At 47.3% G+C, this 20,138-nt stretch overlaps 1 long non-coding RNA gene across 1 annotated transcript in view; it reads left to right on the forward strand.

The window, feature by feature from the left end:
* The first annotated feature begins 1,088 nt into the window (after window positions 1-1,088).
* LOC147731153 (uncharacterized) overlaps window positions 1,089-20,138 on the forward strand; it is a 117,553-nt gene continuing 98,503 nt past the window's right edge. The window contains exon 1 of the long non-coding RNA XR_015308620.1: window positions 1,089-1,225. This is a non-coding gene — a long non-coding RNA (uncharacterized LOC147731153). The remainder of the gene's footprint in view (window positions 1,226-20,138) is intronic.

A 20,138-nucleotide genomic window follows, 5' to 3' on the forward strand; every position in this document is an offset into this window, starting at 1 on the left:
CAACTAAATAATGTGAACCAATTGCCAAATGTATATTGATGTGGACACAGATTTGTCTCAGGAAAATTTAAATATGTAAGGTTCTGTGCAGTTATTGACATTTTCATGAACTGTGGCCTGATTGTTAAGTGATTCACTTCGAAAATGACTTGGCTCGAGCTACATAAATCTACTAATAAATAAATACATATTTGTATGGTTCTGTGTAAACGTGCTGCACTGTATGTTTCTTTGTCAAAATCAAGACTCAAGAAATATAAGTAAAGTGACTAATTAGATCACGTAAGGCACAATGACACCATAATTAGTGATGTATTTATGGTACATAGTATTGAATATATTTATTCAGAGACCTTTCTGTCCAGTCAGCTAAATAGAAGTATGTTCATGAATCTCATGGTGTATTTCTTATATGTTTGCCGCATCTCACCATAGAAGCCCGGCATGCATTTAAAAAAAAATGTCACTTTTGCAATAATAGCCATTAGCTGCCTGCTTCTGCAATGATGGGTCTAAACCACTGACAATGGCCCATGGAGAAGGATCCGGTAATTGAAAAATGTTACTGCCCTGCAACTACAGGTCGTACAAGGGTTTGAACAGTCATTTTTAAGAAAAAAAAGAAAGGCCTGACTGCTGCCCAGCTGTTCACTCTGATTCCAGGCTCAAGTTGAGATTGTGTGAGTCATGCATTACAGGTGGTCACTTCCACCAATACGTCTTACACATACAACAATAGCTCAAGTAGACTTATTTGATTATAGCTAATCGGGAATTTAAGAACCACACTTAGATCGACGTTGCACGTGCCAATTAATGCGTCATCAACTGAATAACCTAGTCCAGTAGTGAAAGCAGACCGTGAATAGATGCACAGGTTTGTTTTCAAATGTATAGAAACAGGTCCTTAAAATATCAGGTATTCAGTTCACTTGTCATAACACCAAACATTAAATTCCATCATTGATACAATAGTTAATGTTCTTGAATGGCCTCTTAAAATGTGCTGAAAAATCGGGTGATCTGCTTTATTATTTAATGCAAGTAATTTATTTTCTACCTACATTTTATTTTTTCTAATAGGATCTGAAAATGCCTGCGAAGAAACATCCTATATGTTTTTACGTCAAGAGCTGCCTGTGAGGTTGGCCAACATGATGAAGGAAATTAGTTTACTGCCTGACAATCTTCTTAAAACGCCGTCTGTTCAGCTGGTGAATAGCTGGTAAGCCTTGCTATTTAGGTTAAGTTTCACCTGTTATTGAGCAAATGTATTCTGCATGTGAATGAATTTGGTGTGAAATCCTCCGTAGACTTGGTTTGTATCCACTTGAGCAACACAGCTTGAACTCCTTAATCTAAGAGTATTTGGATTAATTTATGTATTTATTAGAAGGGTTATATAGCATTGGCAAGCCCAAAGGGTTGCAGAGAACTTTACAACCCACAACAAAATATGATAATACCTAATTGTATAACATAGTAGAATATATATTATAAGAACATGAAAGAGTTACATAGTTTGAATTGATAATGCAGGGTGAACAGCATACAGCAATGACTATCATTGTTAGATAGAGAACCAGTTAGACATGTACAGCAAAGAAAGGCAGGCCTTTCACCGTGGGAAATGGTGCAGAATTAAGAATTAGTATGATTTTCAGCTCTGTTTTTGATTGAGCCATAGTACAGTATTGTCCTAACATGCGGGAATATGAAGTGCGTGATCTAGCACCTAATCAGGGATATATACTTGATAACATGACATACAAATGGCCCATACACATTCTCCCAAATCCCTATTGCGCTGGGGGTCAAGTTTTAATGTTTCTTTTACAGGTTTGTGTCTAACATTTCTAAATGCATAACTAAACCTGTATATCCAGTCTCTTTCCTCTGGTCGATGGACCAATTAGTTGAGTAGTTGATGGTAATATTAGTACTATCTATCTATCTAGTTAAGTAAATAATCACAGACTCTTGGTAAGATTAATAAGGTTTATCTCAAGTAAATGTGAATAATTAATGCTCATCGCATACAGGTTACAAATACAAATGATGAAATTCACAAGAGGAAGAGAAAAACATCAGCAAAATTGCAAATAGTGTCATACCGATCATCAAATGAACGATATGCACACGAAGGAGTGGATAGATGAAGAAACATAAGTTTCAGAGACAAAAATACATTTGTAAATGATAATGCAAAGTACTAGTCAGAAGGATAATACTAACCCAAGGATCAGTGAAATACCAGCCCCCTGGCCAAGGAGGTAGTGGTCCCCTGAAATAGAGCCATGGAACAAAGAGTTCATAACTCAAGAACGGGACGGGGACAGGTATAGAAACAGGAACAGCTAGGCATCTCTGCAAACCGATGGACAGCAATGCACCACCCCATCTCTCCTGCTGCCTTCTCCTGCTAAACCACACCCAAATGGCACCCCAGTTATACTTTAAAACCTACATGTCCATCCCACATTGGTTGAAGCAATTCATAGAACACAATTTTTCATTGGATGGTGCGAGGGGTGGCTCATCATACCACCATGACCACATTCATGATTCTGTAGCCTCTAATTAATTCCAACATTCCCATCACGTAATTCATGACTAGTGAATGCAAATACATTTGTTCCTTTTATATGTAACATTTTCATAGTTCTCATGAGTCCCCTTTCTGGTGTGTCTACGGAAAAAGTATATATGCTGACTTTCGGTCCCACGGGTCGGGCAGTCTCGTTTCTTGGCAGGCAAACAATGTCTTTCTCAGCTGATCGACCTCGGACCTTTGCACCTCTTCTGCCGTGCTCAGTCTTTTCTATTTTCTTTATTATTTCATGTTTTTATCTCCAGCTCAACTATCATGCCAACTTTAGGCATTTCAGGCCTGTCATCTCACTATTACGAACAAAACACAGGCATTTATTAATTACATGAAATTCACTTTTCACTGTTTACCACCCACCTTTGCACTATCCCATATTAGGGTTTTCTTTTAGCAAAGAGGCATTTTTTAATTATTTTTAAAGCAAGGTGCAAAATGCAAAATGCGGCCTAGTCATGCATTATTTCTTGTTTCTTTCAAAGCGCAATGTAAAATGCGCCTTAGTTCTCTCATGTATTATTTCACATTAGTGCACGCATGTGCGAAGTGGTTTTCCCGTGTGTTTCAGGTGGCTTGGATGTTAGTTTCCATTGCACACTGTTAGTATGTATTATTGGGGCGTGAATCCGAGCAGGTTTCTTTTTGCGAAAACCCTGCTCCATCAATCTCTCCTCAGATGGCTTTCTGGAGCCATCATGAAAAATCCACCATACCAAGTGCCATCTTCATTTATCTAAAATTCAGTGCTCTTTTCTCTTTTCATTCTATTTTTCATCTGTACAAAATCTCCTTTCATCTCTTCTAGTTCTATTTTATCTCTTTTCTTCCACATTTACACTTACAACATTTATATATTGTTAATATTATTAAGGCTACTATAGCTACTGTAATGATTGGCATTAATAATTTCCCTAATACGCTACTTCCAAAGGTAGAAAACCATTTACCTACAGAAGAGAAACTCTTACCAAGTCTCCCCCAGACACCGTCAACCTCCAGTTGGGTCAAATCTTCAAGTAATTTTGTAATATTCTCAATATATCCCTCAATACCTTTACTTTTGTCAGGGATATAAGTGCAGCAGTGTTGGATTTTTAACATACCACAGAATTCACCCTCTTTTACCAATAAGATATCAAGGGCAAGTTGATTTTACAAAACCATTGATCTGATTGCAATCATTTCTGTGTCAATCATCAAGAACCCACCAGCAGTATCTGTTGATAAACGATCAACCACTGTGGACAACTTTCAAATTTTATGTGAATTCAGAACGACTCCAACTAATGGTATCAGTGCACCAGAAATGTCACCTATTATTTCAGAGAAACACGCTCACTTGTTACGTGTTAGTCACTGTTTTATTTAATTGATTCTGTTATTGTTTTTGTGTACATGGTAGACCTTTGGGAAAACAATTGCAAAATAACAACTACCATACCAATGTGCAGGCAACCTGTAATAGGCTTTCTTACCACACGCATAACAGACTCCTGGGAAAACAGGATCAGTTCCACCCTTCAACCCCCATCCTAAGCAAACAGATTTTTCCTTTCTGATACCAATCCAGAAACATTGCAGCGTTTCTTTAGCCTTTCTCATAATTTCCCTTCCTGAAAGCCGATGGTGGTACCTGTGACTTCTCTTCAGCAGCTTTTCTTTGGAAACTTTCTCTTCTATTTTCTACCATATCTATGAACACTTTTTCTTCAACCTGTAAACTACATGTTAGATTATTTTTTATTAGCATATTCTATATCTAGTGTCTTGGTAATATGGAAGAATTCTCCCATATAATGTACATTTTTACTACTTAAAACCTTGTTAAGCTCCTTTATAATAGGTATTTCTGAAAATACTAAATCTATATTGGAATAATGATACTCCAGCTTCTCCGTCACGTAGAAGGGGCTGGTTAAGACACTACAAGACACACTATATAGTAAAGATAGGTGATGATAGGTCATCCCCTCTGAAACAGACGAAGGTAATTGCATGCACACATAACAATCATTCAGATTCATTGCATTAACGTACTAGTACAACAATTTAGTAAAAACATTTAACGAGAAATCATTAATTGATTTATCATGATGAAAGATTCTTCCATCTATTTGTTCTACGTTAGTATTAGGGGTTTCTTTAGTAACATCACTCACTCCTTCACTTGTTACATCATTAGAAATGTTTCTGGTATTAGGTATCGTTAGAATATGTACAATGACAGTTAATAATATCCACATGAATGTTAATAAAAAGACACTACATAAACAAGCTGTCCCAGGGGGGGTTCCGGTTGTTGTTCCAGGCCTTCAATTACCTCGGAGTTAGGAGTAAAGACAAACGTAGGGGCTTTGAGTAAGGACTTCAAAGAAGGTTTTATTGGAATGTAAGTCTTTTTCTGCATAACAGGATTATCAATCCGTTAGGGAAAATCAGTCTTGCAAAGAGTTCAACAAAATAACGGTAAGGTTTGGGACACATCCGTCGGTAGTTCCGAAAGACCAATGGTAGGAGGGCTTCGGGCCAGTTCTTCTCTCCGTTGCCGCCCGGCGTTGTCCGACAGGTCCGCCAACACCCAAAAGCGAAAAGACAGACAAGAAGACTAAGGTTACTGGGGCGTCCAATACGCACAACTTGTTAAGGGAGGGGGGGGTGAAGGAAACCCAGTGCAAGTGAACCCTCTAACGAGGCGCAGTGCTGTAAGTGCTCGTGAGGGGAAGGGCACAAGGGATACAAGGTACACTCCGAGGCGGTAACTATTCAGTAGGGACGCTCTTACGTCCGACCCACCCTGCTACCCGGCCCCGTACCTTGTCAAGCCACGTTCCTCCCTCGGGACCGTGGCAGGGCGAAGCACCGGAACATTGGCCTCCTGGCTTCTCGAACACAGCAGGGCTCGTCTGTAGCTCGTCCTCCGTCCTGGTCTCACTCGTGTTGATCCTTCCGGTCCGCAAACAGTCCTCCTCGCAGGAAACGCCGTCCGCCGAGGAAACAGTGCTTCCGCTTTTTGACGTTGCTCCGTAGAGAAGGGGCGTGGCTGACGTACCCGGCTCGTTCCAATTAAAGGAGCCGATTCCCATTTCAGGAGGGGTCCAGTATTCGTCTTTCTTCTCACTCCACTCGGTCTCGGGCAGCTGTGGGGACAAGGTGCAAGGTGAGAGGGGAGCGGCGGACCACCAGTCCAGATCATTACGGGGTTCACCCAGCACCCCGTCACATATCTCCCCCCCTGGCATCTCCCGATCGGGGAGAGGAAAGACCCTGGACAAAAAGTCAGCGTTCCCATTGTCTTTGCCCTTACAATGCTGAACAGAGAATGAGTAGGGCTGTAGAGACAGGAACCACCTCAACACCCTAGAGTTCTGGCTACTGTTCTGGTGGATCCATCTCAAAGGGGCATGATCAGTATGTAGGAAAAAATGGGTCCCTTCTAAATAGTATTTTAGTTTGTCCACTGCCCACTTGATGGCCAATGCCTCCTTCTCAATCGTGGAGTAGTTGCACTCCCGAGGAAACAATTTCCGGCTCACATATAGTATCGGGTGTTCAATCCCATCCTCACCCAACTGGGACAACACTGCCCCAATGCCCACATTTGAGGCGTCCGTTGCTAGAATGAAGGGCTTAGTATAGTCAGGGGACAGTAGGACGGGTGAAGTAGTTAATGCGGTTTTCAGGGAATGAAAGGCATTCAGAGCCTCCTGGGATGGCTGCATGAACTTCTTGTTTGTTACTTCTTTCCTAAGGAGATCCGTTAGGGGAGCCGCGGCCTCTGCAAAGTTGGGAATGAACCTACGGTAGTAACCCACCAGTCCTAGGAACGCCCTCATGTCTCTTTTTGTTGCTGGGAAAGGCACCCTCTCTATTGCCCTGATTTTCTCAGTTTGAGGGGCAATGGCCCCGTCTCCCAGAACGTATCCTAGGTAGTTCACTTTGGTGAAGGCTGCCCTCGACTTCTTTGCATTAATATGCAATCCTGCTTCCCGTAAGGCCTTCAGTATAGTCTGCAAGTGTCTCAAGTGTTCGTGCCAACTAGTGCTGTATATGACAATGTCATCTAAGTACGCAGAGCTGAAGTTGGTGTATGGCCGCAGTACTTGGTTCATGAGACGTTGAAACGTCGCTGGTGCCCCATGTAAGCCAAAGGGTAGAACTGTAAATTCAAAGGACCCTTCATCGGTCACAAAGGCGGTCTTCTTCCGATCTTCCTCACGAAGAGGCACCTGCCAATACCCCTTCGTGAGGTCAATAGTAGTGATGTAACGGGCGTCGCCTATCTTTTCCACCAGCTCGTCCACTCTGGGTATCGGGTAAGTGTCGAAATGGGACACCGAGTTTAGGGCCCTGAAATCCATGCAGAATCTCTTCGTGCCATCTGGTTTGGGGATCATGACGATCGGGGAAGACCAGGGACTCTGGGATGGTCGTATTACTCCCAAGTGAAGCATCTCCGCAACTTCTTTCCGAACGGCTTCTCGTCGTGCGGCTGGAATTCTATAGGGCCGTTGTTTCACTATCTTTCCTGGTACTGTGTCAATCTTATGTTCCACTAGAGTGGTTCTTCCGGGAGCCTCCGAAAATACGTCTGAAAAGGGGGTCAACACTTCCTGTAACTCTTCTTTCTGTCTTGGGGACAGATCGTTATTCACAACCAACTGTGGTAACGAGGATGGTACAGGGTCTGCGGGTGCGACCACATGACTGTCTTGAGGGGGAACCCCCAACCATTCCTTGAGTAGGTTGATATGGTATGTTTGTGTTTTCTTCGGAGATATCTGTAGCCTGTAAGTGGTTTGTCCAATGGCTTCAATCACTTTATAAGGTCCTTGCCATTCATTTTTGGAACTGTTACCTATGGATGGAAGAAGTACCAGAGCCCATTTTCCTACTGCTATCGTGCGTAGCTTCTTCCCCTTGTCGTAGTTTGTTTTGATTCGCTCTTGTTGCCGGTCGAGCGAAGAATTAGCCAATTCCCTCAGCTTCCCCAGCTTGTTTCGTAGTTGAGTGGTATACTCCAACATTCCTTTCTTCTCCATTGCTTCTTCGGTTTCCCACAGTTCTTTAGTCATTTCCAACAGCGACCGCGGAACTCGTCCATACAGCAATTCAAACGACGAACAGCCTAGACTGCTCTGTTTTTGGGACCTGATCACAAAAAGGGCTAAGGGTAGTAGCCTGTCCCAGGATGGCCCTTCTGCAGACAGCATTTTTTTCAGGGTTGCTTTGAGTGTCTGATTGTATCTTTCTACGAGGCCATCTGTCTGGGGGTGGTATACCGAGGTTTTCAGGTGTTTAACTTTCAAGAGCTGGCACACTTCCTTCATTAACTTGGACGTAAATGGGGTCCCTTGGTCTGTGAGGACCTCTTTTGGAAAACCGACCCGGGAAAACAGTTCTACAAACTTCTCTGCAATGGCTGACGTTGTAGTGGGACGTAGAGGAAATGCTTCCACAAACCTGGTGGCGTAATCGACCACAACCAAAGCATAAAGATGGCCTCGAGGAGTTTTCGGCAGCGGACCGATAAGGTCCATCCCCACTCTTTCGAACGGCGTCCCAATGATAGGCATCCTCTGGAGGGGGGCGGCCGTTGGACGTTGCGTGTTCCTCCTTTGACATATCTCACACTTTGCACAGTAAGTCTGTACATCCTTATAAATGCCGGGCCAAAAGAAATGACGGAGGATTACATCTGTAGTTTTTTCCTTGCCTGTGTGACCGGCTGTTAGATGGGCATGGGCAAAGAACAACACCTGTTCTCTAAAGGACGTTGGTACTAGCAACTGTAGATCCCCCTCATTCTGGGCTTGTCGATACAGCAATTCTTTTTTTATCAAGAACCTGGGGAATGTCTGGTTGGGGTTCCCTTCATTCGCGTGAGCAGACTCCCATGCATTATATAAGGTTCGATCTTCAGCCTGTGCAAAGCGGAAACTTTTGTCCGCGACCCAGGGGTCGGGAGAGAGACTAACGTTTTTTGGAGACTGATTAGTGTTTAAGGTTTCTTTGAACAGGGAAAGGAATTCAGGATTATCGGTACCAAGTATCATGTCCTCGGGTAGAGAGTCCACCACCCCCACCCGTACTTTACAGGGATCTCTTTGGGGCAAGTACAAAGTTAATTCAGCTACTGGGTAGGGTTTCACGTCGCCATGGACGCAACGTATATACACTGTGGCCGGGGTAGAGACTTGTTCAGGTTTAACAAAACGGTCCTGGACGACCGACTGTCGGCATCCGGAGTCTAACAGAGCTTTCACTATGAGACCGTTCACCTTCATACTCACATAAAAGGCACTACCAAGCTCCGCTGAATACATCACAGTCCTTGGTAGATAGCCCACTTCCATGGGTTCTTCTGTAGGTTTTTTCCGCGGGCACATTCTGGCGATGTGGCCCCACTCTCCACATTCGAAACACTGGGGCCCTCTGTTCAAGGGGGAGATCATGCCAGCAGGACGGGACCGAAATGCTTCTGTCTTTACTTGGGGTTTCTTGTCAGATTTTGACGGTACCACCGGTTTTTGAGATTTTTCTGTTTTGTCCGTATCCCAAACTACAGTCCGCGGTTGTGCTCTGGAAAAGTGTGACGCCATTTCAATTGCTCGGTTTACGTCCAGATCAGCATGTTGACGTAGCCATCTTTGGGTGGCATAAGGCAGAGCCTCCATGAACTGTTCCAGGTATATCTTGTTTAGGATTTCTTCCTTCGTGCACGTTTCCGGTCTTAGCCACTTGTTGGCGGCCATTCGCAGTCTAAAGAAAAGGGTCTTTGGATTCTCTCCAGGTGCTCCTCTCTCTTTACGGAATTTTACTCGGTAGGCCTCCTGGTCTAGCCCCAAATGGTCAAGAATGACTTCTTTAATGGTCGAGTAGGTGGTACTCCCCAAGGGGTTTGCGGCCTGATAAGCAGATTGGGCCTCCCCAGTGAGAAGAGGAGCAAGAAAAAACGGCCACTTCTCTTCCGGCCATCCCATAGCCCGAGCCACCCTCTCGAAATTGAGTAGAAAAGCATCGGGATCCTCTCCTGGTATGTATTTCTGTAGGGCCACCCCGCTATGATGAGGGGTAATCTGACGCACTTCCCCTGATACGATTTGAGTGGGAGGCGGCATTGTTTTAAGGCCTTCGAGTTGGGCCGATACCGTGGACTTAATTAAATCCCTATCAGCTTGAGCACATTGTATCTGTTGCTGTACTGCCCACTCGAGCTTCTCTTGGCCTTTAATGATATGGTCTATGAGGGCTTCCATCTCTTTTTGGCAGATGGTAGATGTTTCTGATCCCACTTCTGACACCAGTTGTCCCAGGGGGGGTTCCGGTTGTTGTTCCAGGCCTTCAATTACCTCGGAGTTAGGAGTAAAGACAAACGTAGGGGCTTTGAGTAAGGACTTCAAAGAAGGTTTTATTGGAATGTAAGTCTTTTTCTGCATAACAGGATTATCAATCCGTTAGGGAAAATCAGTCTTGCAAAGAGTTCAACAAAATAACGGTAAGGTTTGGGACACATCCGTCGGTAGTTCCGAAAGACCAATGGTAGGAGGGCTTCGGGCCAGTTCTTCTCTCCGTTGCCGCCCGGCGTTGTCCGACAGGTCCGCCAACACCCAAAAGCGAAAAGACAGACAAGAAGACTAAGGTTACTGGGGCGTCCAATACGTACAACTTGTTAAGGGAGGGGGGGGTGAAGGAAACCCAGTGCAAGTGAACCCTCTAACGAGGCGCAGTGCTGTAAGTGCTCGTGAGGGGAAGGGCACAAGGGATACAAGGTACACTCCGAGGCGGTAACTATTCAGTAGGGACGCTCTTACGTCCGACCCACCCTGCTACCCGGCCCCGTACCTTGTCAAGCCACGTTCCTCCCTCGGGACCGTGGCAGGGCGAAGCACCGGAACGTTGGCCTCCTGGCTTCTCGAACACAGCAGGGCTCGTCTGTAGCTCGTCCTCCGTCCTGGTCTCACTCGTGTTGATCCTTCCGGTCCGCAAACAGTCCTCCTCGCGGGAAACGCCGTCCGCCGAGGAAACAGTGCTTCCGCTTTTTGACGTTGCTCCGTAGAGAAGGGGCGTGGCTGACGTACCCGGCTCGTTCCAATTAAAGGAGCCGATTCCCATTTCAGGAGGGGTCCAGTATTCGTCTTTCTTCTCACTCCACTCGGTCTCGGGCAGCTGTGGGGACAAGGTGCAAGGTGAGAGGGGAGCGGCGGACCACCAGTCCAGATCATTACGGGGTTCACCCAGCACCCCGTCACACAAGCTTTAATACATCTTCGTTTTAGACTAGATTTTGGATGTTCAGTCACTTTTGCTTCGCCATTTTGACTTCTATAACAAATATAAAAATCTATCTAAATCTATAAAACACTAATTTAAATTTCTAAAAAATAATGTAATCCTACACTTCAAGGCTTTCTTCTTTACCCCTTTTTTATTTCTTTATTCAAGGTTTCTGAATCTTTCAATTCATTTTGACTGACATGGTTTCACAGTTCTTTTAAGGCGGTTTCAATTTGCTTTCATCAACTTGCTCAGTGTCATTACTGTATTTTTCTTCACTTGGATCTGAGCTTTCAATTTCTTATAAGATTATATACGTCCATTCTGGTGCTGTGTATTTCTCGCTTGGAATTCTTACTCTCTTTGTTTTTCGTACTAACTCTTCTCCTGACTCATCTGGTTCTGTTTGACTTGAGACCCATTCATTTGATCTGGTCTTCTCTTTGAATTTCTCCTCACAAGAGTGTATTTCAGTCTTTTCACTCCGCTTGACCAATTATCACCCTTTCTTGCTCTCTTAGATTGAACAACTCCTTCACCTTCTTCTTTTGGTTCACAGATTCTTTTACTTGGCCCTTCTCTTATTGGTTCTTTTTCCTGACATTCAGTATCTTCCCCTTCTTCTGGTTCAACAGCAGTCTCTTGAGACCCAGTAGCTGGTGCCCACTCGATTTGACTTGTGCTTGGCTGTCTATCATCAGTTTGCTCTTCAGAATTTGTCACTTTAGATTCTTCAGCTTCACACACTTCAGCCTCTGGTCTTTGACTTTAGTTTACCAGTTGCTGCTCTTCTTGTCTTTCAAGCGGACTTGGAACTCGTATGGTATGGCTCGCATGAATCCAATTTGGCAAACCAAAACACTTCACTGCTGTCGTCGTTACCAGAATCACTTAGTAGGGTCCATTCCATCTGGGTTCTACAAACAATTTCCTCACGTGTTTCTTCACGAGAACCCACTGTCCAGGACTCCGATCATGAGCTTGATTCGGCTGTGCTGTACTGGCATTCTCTCCAACCTCGTGAGACACAGAACACACCAGATCAGCCAGTCCTCTGCAATAATCAAGCACTAGCTCATCAGACATATTCATCAGTTTGTTCACTGGTACATATACGCTTGTCTCATTGCTATCCCCATTAGGTCTTCATGAGGACTCAATCCCATCTTTTTGTCAGGAATGCTTCTAAGACTCATCAATACAAGGGGTAAAGCGTCAGGCCATTTCAGTGTTGTGGATGCACACAATTTTCCTAACCTTGATGTTATAGTGCCATTAATGTGCTCGACCACTTCAGATAGCTCATGTCGATAGGCAAAATGCAGCTTCTGCTCAGTTTGTAATGCTGCACAAATCATCCGAATTATCTCATTATTATAATGGGTTCCTCTGTCTGTTTCTAAAGTGACTGGAAATCCAAATCTTGGGATCGGCTCTCTTAGTAGCAGCTTTGCGACAGTGAGACTATCATTCCTTCTCGTTGGATTGGCTTCCACCCAGCGAGAGAACAAGCAAACAACAACCAACACATATTTCAACCCATTGCATGGGGGAAGCTCAATGAAATCCAATTGCAGATGGGTAAATGGTCCGGCTGCTTTTCCAATTTGTGAGAAGTTGGCCCGATATGCAACGTTCGCTATTCTAGCGACCGCTATGTATCGTTCCAACGACCCTTATGGTGTTTGGTTGTAAGTCAACCTATAGACCAGCTATCCTAGTAGCGTGGATACGAGCAGTCTAAGGCTAAAGACTCGAGAGGGCGCGTTAAGCCAGCTGTTTACCACACATGTACCCCTTGAACACCCAGTGAAAGGACACCACGCAAGTGTTATGAAAATAAACAGTATATTTATTAAGAATCACAACAGCCCTGTACTCTTTATGAGGACAGGGTACTAAGCACAAACCAAATCTCTTTAGCGAATACTTCAAGTGCACAATTAAAACAAGTGTCCGAGGACACGGAAAGATTAAGGTCTCGGGCGGACCCGATAAGGCAAGTCGGAAGCGAGGGACTCAGGACCCTAGAGTAAGGAGGCTATGCAGGCACCGAAATGCCGAGTTACCTAGCCACGAGGGCTGCGGCTGCACAAGTCTTACAGGCGTCGGGGTCTTCGCTGACGAGCCAGGAGCCGGAAGAAAAGGAGTTGCTGGCCGGCGACCAGTGCTGAATAGTTCGTAGAGATCCAAGCCTGGATCGGAGATTGATGAAACCTGAAAGCAGAGGGGACCAAGTTCGTACTACTAGCCAGTAGTCAGAGGGTACCAGGAAGGCACCGGTTGGCCGTCACCTCGACCAGGTGAGTGGGCGACGCTAGGCTCTGCAGTCTCACGGACCAGGAGGCGTTGTCGGCGACCACGGTGGAGGTGCGAGCTGTCCCACGAAGGATGATGCTGTCGGCGTCGCTGGGCCCAGGATGGGGCAACAAGCCTTGGCAGATCTCAGGGCCACGTGGTGGGCCTAAGATGGCGTCTTGAGTGGACCAGGAGGGTCCGGGGTGCTTCTCGCAAAGATGGAAGCAAGGGCCAGTCTGGAGCAACCAGACCAGCAGTGATGATTCTCGGATGTCGTCACAGAAGGGCACAAGCCAGCGGCTAGTGACCAGACAACGTGCTGAGCAGCGAGCAGAAGGGCCCCACGCAGATCGTGGAGATGCTGGGAGACTGCACTTCGGTGCTGGAGCGGCTCAGGGTCGGGGCTTCTCGGACCCCAGAGCACTCACCAGAGAGTTACCTCGATGGTCGTGCTGGCTTTAAGAGCGTGCAGGTTCTGATGATGGCCGGTCCCTCGAGGTCTCGTCGCACCCACAGATCACAGCTGAGCTGATGACGTGGGTAGAGGTCAGAGGTGCCAGGGAAGCCGGTTCTCGTCGAGCTGGGCCGTCGGATTCCTTGAGGAAGGACTTACAGCAAACCGCAGAGTTCTGAGATGGTGCCCGCTGATGCAGGGTGACTACTCCTTAGCCACAAGGGAGAAATCTTGAGAAGAGTCTCGAAGTCCTTTCGTAGAAAGTATTCTTGATTCAAAGATGATCTAATTTGGAAGGGTCCCCGCTCCGGTCTTTATTCTAAAGAATGGGGTGGGTACATGACTAGGTCCTGCCCTAAGGGTGGGACCAGGAAGGGGGTAGTTACACCCCTCTCCCCTGCCGGGCTTTCCCCAGGCCAGGGCTGTCGCCCCTGGAACTGGTTCTAACCGGCAGATGCGTAGTGAGCACCGGGGTGCCACTCCGCAGTCACCTTCTCGCCAAAGCCCTACCTACCCAGAATACACAAACCCTGTCTGGGACGGTGCGAACATCGCCCTCGACAGGAAACCCTTTGTCCAAGTGCTCCTCGCTGGAAGGACTCCCAGCAGCAGGAGGTCAGACTCGTGTCTGTGGTGGCAGCATCCATTTTGTGGAGCTGAGGCTTCAGTTAACTTTAACCGGGGTTCACAGTTACGTACATGTCGTGTCCCTCTAGAAGGGTGGGATGCTAACCTCATCGCCAGAATTGGTGAGAGGGCAGCACCCCGATTCGTATGACACCTTACTCGACATGCCTTGATACCGCGACACCGGAGTTACCGATATGGTACGCGTTATCATGGAACAGCTATTGGGTCTTGATTCCGCAAGCTGCAACCGGGCTCGGCTCGGGCCTGAACCTAGCTCACACGAGCCCACGCACTCTGCCTTCAGGATCGTTAAGGCCTGCCATAGGAGTGACTGATAGGAACTCGGGTGTCCATTGTATGGTTAGATATAGAGCTACTATACCTAAAGCGAAGGGTGGTTACACGTCTTCGCCCCAGCTGTCGTGCAGCCAGTTGTGTCAAATTTAGGAGGCCAGCCAGGGGTGGCATAATACATGCTTCAGCCCCTGGCGGCCCTGGGTACACCTATGCCCTGCGTTACGGGGTCTGATAAGGTGGCCCAGTACCAATTGGTAAATGCACCTAGGGTACATATCGTAATTTAGAAAGAGAACAGCCAGGCTGTGGGTCTGATTAGCAGGCCCACAGCCAGAGAAAGTCGTAAACCAGTGAAACAAATGCAAAAAATCTGGGTGATCATAGGATTGCAGACCCTACTCTCCTACATGACCCCCCCCCCAAACGTCGGAACAATAAGCTAACCTTGACCAGGTGAGTCTTCTTGTTCTAAGTGGAAATATCTGGAGAGCCCATCGGCATTGCCATGATCAGTACCAGGTCTATGTTCCACTGTAAAGTCCATCCCCTGTAGGGAAATGGACCACCTAAGCAGTTTGGGGTTTTCACCCTTCATCTGATTTAGCCACAAGAGGGGCTTATGGTCGGTCTGAATCTTGAAGTGAGTGCCAAACAAGTATGGCCTCAGCTTCTTCAGGGCCCAAACCACAGCAAAGGCCTCCCTCTCAATAGCTGACCAATTCTTCTCTCTAGGGGTCAGCCTTCTGCTTATAAAAGCAATGGGCTGGTCTTGACCATCAAAATTCAGTTGAGAAAGAACAGCTCCCACACCCAACTCAGAAGCATCTGTTTGGACAATGAATGGTTTGGAGTAGTCCGGACTCTTGAGGATAGGCGCCGTGCACATGGCCTGCTTTAGGTCATCGAATGCTTTTTGACAGCTCGCTGTCCACTGAACCTTTTAAGGCATTTTCTTACTTGTCAGTTTGTTTAATGGTGTCACAATGGAACCATAGTTCCTGACAAACTTCCTATAGTAACCAGTCAGGCCCAAGAAAGCTCGAACCTGAGTCTGGGTGGTTGGAGGAGCCCAGTCCCTGATTGACTGTATCTTGCTCTCCAGTGGCTGAACCTGACCTCCACCTACAAGGTGGCCCAGGTATACAACCTGTGTCTGCCCTATCTGGCACTTGGTGGCCTTGATAGTGAGACCTGCTGCCTGCAGTGCCTCTAACGTCTTCCGCAGGTGGACCAGGTGATCCTCCCAGGTGGAGCTAAAGACAGCGATATCGTCAAGATACGCCGCACAGAAGTCATCCAGCCCAGTAAGGACTTGATTCACCAACCGTTGGAAGGTGGCAGGTGCATTTTTCAGACCAAAGGGCATTACCACGAACTGATAATGCCCACCAGGGGTTGAAAATGCGGTTTTAGGCTTGGCGTCCTCAGCTAACCTGATTTGCCAATACCCAGCTGTCAGGTCAAACGTACTTAAGTAGTTGGCCGAAGCCAATCTATCGATAAGCTCGTCTGCCCTTGGTATTGGGTGGGCGTCAGTCTTAGTGACTGCATTGAGACCCCTGTAGTCTACGCAAAACCTCATCTCTCTCTTACCACCCTGGGTGTGAGGTTTCGGCACTAGAACTACGGGACTAGCCCAAGGGCTATTCGAGGGTTCAATGACTCCCAGCTCCAACATTTTCTGCACTTCACTCTTGATGCAGTCTCTAACGTGATCAGGCTGCCTGTAGATTTTACTCTTGACGGGCAAGCTGTCACCAGTGTCAACCTCATGGGTGCACCAATCGGTCTGACTGGGTGTTAGAGAAAACATATGTCTGAACGACTGAAGAACCTGTTTACAGTCGCTCTGTTGATGTTCGGAGAGGCTGCCACAAAAGACAACACCATCTACCGAGCCATCGTCAGGATTCTGAGTGAGCAGGTCGGGGAGAGGGTCACTCTCCTCTTGCTGTCCCTCATCTAGGGCCATGAGCAAACTCATGTCCTTCCTGTCGACATATGCTTTTAGCCTGTTGACATGAAGCACCCTGTGGGGGCTCCGGGGAGTGCCCAGGTCGACCAGGTAGGTGACCTCTCCCTTCTTCTCCAGGATGGTGTAGGGCCCGGACCATTTGTCCTTGAGTGCTGCTGGGGCCACTGGCTCCAACACCCACACCTTCTGTCCGGGCTGGTAAACAGTCAAGACAGCCTTTTGGTCATGCCAAGCTTTTTGGAGTTCTTGGCTGGCCTTAAGGTTTTCAGATGCCTTTTCCATGTATTCAGCCATCCGCGAGCGGAGGCCAAGCACATAGTCCACTATGTTGGCTGCAGGCTTTTTGAGAGGTCTCTCCCATCCTTCCTTCACCAAACACAGGGGTCCCCTTACAGGATGCCCGTACAAAAGTTCAAAAGGGCTGTAGCCAACCCCCTTCTGCGGGACTTCTCTGTAGGCGAACAAGAGGCAGGGGATCAGGACGTCCCATCTACGCCGAAGCTTTTCCGGTAGTCCATGAATCATCCCTTTTAGGGTCCTGTTGAATCTCTCAACAAGCCCATTGCATTGTGGATGATAGGGTGTAGTGAACTTGTAGTTAACACCACATTCCTTCCACATAGCAGTTAAGTAGCTCGACATAAAGTTTGCACCTCTGTCGGAGACGACCTCCTTAGGGAAGCCCACTCTGGAGAACACTCCAACTAGGGCTCTTGCCACAACAGGTGCTGTAGTGGTCCTAAGGGGAATAGCTTCAGGATACCTGGTGGCATGATCCACTACCACCAGTATAAACTTGTGCCCTGATGCTGTAGGTGGTTCCATGGGACCGACGATGTCGATCCCCACCCGTTCAAAGGGCACCCCCACCACAGGCATTGGTATAAGGGGGGCCTTTGTCGTGCCACCTGACTTACCACTGGCTTGGCAAGTGACACAGGAGCGGCAAAACTCCTTGGTATCTTCGTTCATGTGAGGCCAGTGAAAGTGGGAGACAAGCCTGTCCCATGTTTTCGTCTGGCCTAAGTGACCTGCTAAGGGAATCTCGTGGGCCAAGGTAAGTAGGAAACCACGCTGAGACAAGGGTACAACCAGCCTCCTGGTCATGCCAGGCTTGGGGTCTCTTGACTCAGTGTACAGGAGTCCATCTTCCCAGTATACCTTGTGGGTACCTGTGGCGTTCCCAGCAGCCTCAGCAGCAGCCTGCTGTCTGAGGGGTTCAAGAGAAGGGCAGTCTAACTGGTCCTTCCCCAGGTCTTCCCTTGAGGGTCCCCCTGAACCCAAGAATTCAACTTGATCAAGTTCGAATTCCCTAGGCTCAGTTTCCCTCAATTCCTGTAGGTCAGCCTCCTCTGAGACTTGATCCTCGACCTGGGGCAAGGGGGAAGGCGCAGCCTTAACCCTACTGCTCTTTTTCTTGGGAGGTGTCTGGTCCGTTGTTCCAGGATCCAGCACCTGTTCAGTGGGGCATTTCCTGACCTGTGACCTAGTCACAGCGAACACATGTGCTGGCAAACCTAACATTTCCATGTGAGTCCGGTGCTCCACTTCTGACCATTGTGACGACTCCAAATCATTGCCCAACAAACAATCCCCTGGGAGGTCTGGACTAACTACAACCTTCTTTTGGCCAGTTACCCCTCCCCAGGAGAAAGCTACAATTGCCATACTGTGATTGGTAGTGACATTGCTTGCATTGGTCACCAGGAATTCTGTACCTGGCATGATCTGTCCAGGGTCCACAAAGTTAGGCGTCACCATGGTGACGCTGGCACAAGTGTCCCTATAGGCCTGAGCCATCTTTCCATTTATGAAAGGCGTCTGTCGGTATTTGCCCAAAGTATTGGGGCTTACGTCAGGGGATACGTCCGCGTCCCCTGTACTGACAAGGACAGCCTGAGTGAGTGTGCCAACTAAGTTGTCACGCCCCTCAGAACCCAGGGTTAACCCTACTAAACCCTTGGGAGGCGCACTACCACTGCTGACTGTACTAGGGGGCACAGGTGCCTTAGGGGCTGCAGTGGCAGGAGTCTGCCCTCCTCCTTTCTTGGTGCACTCACTAAACCAGTGAGATTTACTTTTACAGTACTGGCACCATCTTTTGGATTGGCCTTCTTTCTTCTTTTGGGGAGCCTGACCCCCACCCTCTTTGGGTTGTTGGGGACCTGTCGAAGACTTCTGGTCATTTTGTTCCCCTTTAGAATCTTTACCCTTCTGGTCTGCTTTCTTCTGACCACCTTGATTCTGGCCCTGGTTCTGTTTAACTCTTGTACGAACCCATCTGTCTGCCTTCTTTCCCAATTCTTGGGGAGAGGTCAGATCCGAGTCGACAAGATGCTGATGCAACAACTGGTTCTGACAATTGTTTAAAATTTGTTCTCTCATCATCAAATTATACAATCCTTGATAATCAGTAACCTTACTGCCCAGCAACCAGCCCTCAAAAGCCTTAGTGGCACAATCGACAAAATCAGACCAATCTTGAGACTGCGTTTTCTGGGTATCCCTGAACAGCACCCTGTACTGCTCAGTGGTTAGGCCGAACCCTTCAACGAGTGTATTCTTCAAGATTTGGTAATTGTTAGCATCCTCCACCCTTGTGGTGAGGAGCTTGTCTCTTCCTTTTCCTTCAAAGGAGAGCCACAAGATAGCTGCCCACTGACTCTGGGGAACACCCTGCACAGTGCAGGCCCTCTCCAAAGCAGTAATCCATTTGTGGATGTCGTCCCCTTGTTTAAAGGGGGGCACTATCTTACCAAGGTGTTTCGTATCGAAACTCTTTTCCCTATTACTAGGTACATTGCTGCCACCAGTGGGGACTGCCCCACTTAACTGTTGCTCTCTAGCAAAGGCAAGCCTTTCTTTGGCCAGGGCAAGTTCTTCCCTTTCAATCCTTAGATTGGCTGCCCTTTCCTTAGCTTCGTACACTCTCCTCTGAGGGGACGTCATCCCTCTCTGAGACGAGTTGTGAGAGCCATTGGTTTGAAGGGATCTGCCAGAGTCTCTTGACAGAGATCGGGCTCGTCCATTCCCAATGTTAAGCTGACCTGATAGTGGCCCCAGGGGTCCCCCAGTACCGCTATCATGTTTGCTTAAGTTGGACCTGCTTAGTCTGACGACTTCTACCTGTCCCTTATCTGCCTCATCCCCAGAGAGATCCTCATCCTCATCCTCCTCCACATCTTCGTTCTCAGTTGCGAGGTGGATGAGGTCAGGATCGTCCCGGGTTCCCTCGAGGGGAGGCATGTCTCCTTCTGGATTAGAAGCGCTACGAAGTTTCTCAGCTCTTCTGGCATCATAAGTCTCCAAGAGACCAATCAGAAAGGACGTTGTGGGGTTAGACCCCTGCTGAATCTTCCTGGAGTGACACAGTCGTCTTAACTCCTTGAAGCTCAGCACAGTATATCCTGAAGGGATGACCTGTGGAGGGTCAACTGACACAAGGGGAGACCCAGAGTTTCCTCCTTTGTCCGACATACTGTTTCTAGTGTGGTGTAAGTGATGCACCTACCTACACTACGTGTTTACCTACTGTACCCTTGCTAAGAGTTGTAGCCAAGGTGTGCTAAGCCTTGAGGAGCTACAACAGCTGGTTCAGTAGA

The sequence above is a fragment of the Lissotriton vulgaris genome, chromosome 2_1, assembly GCF_964263255.1.
Source record: "Lissotriton vulgaris chromosome 2_1, aLisVul1.2, whole genome shotgun sequence".
Classification (NCBI taxonomy): domain Eukaryota; kingdom Metazoa; phylum Chordata; class Amphibia; order Caudata; family Salamandridae; genus Lissotriton; species Lissotriton vulgaris.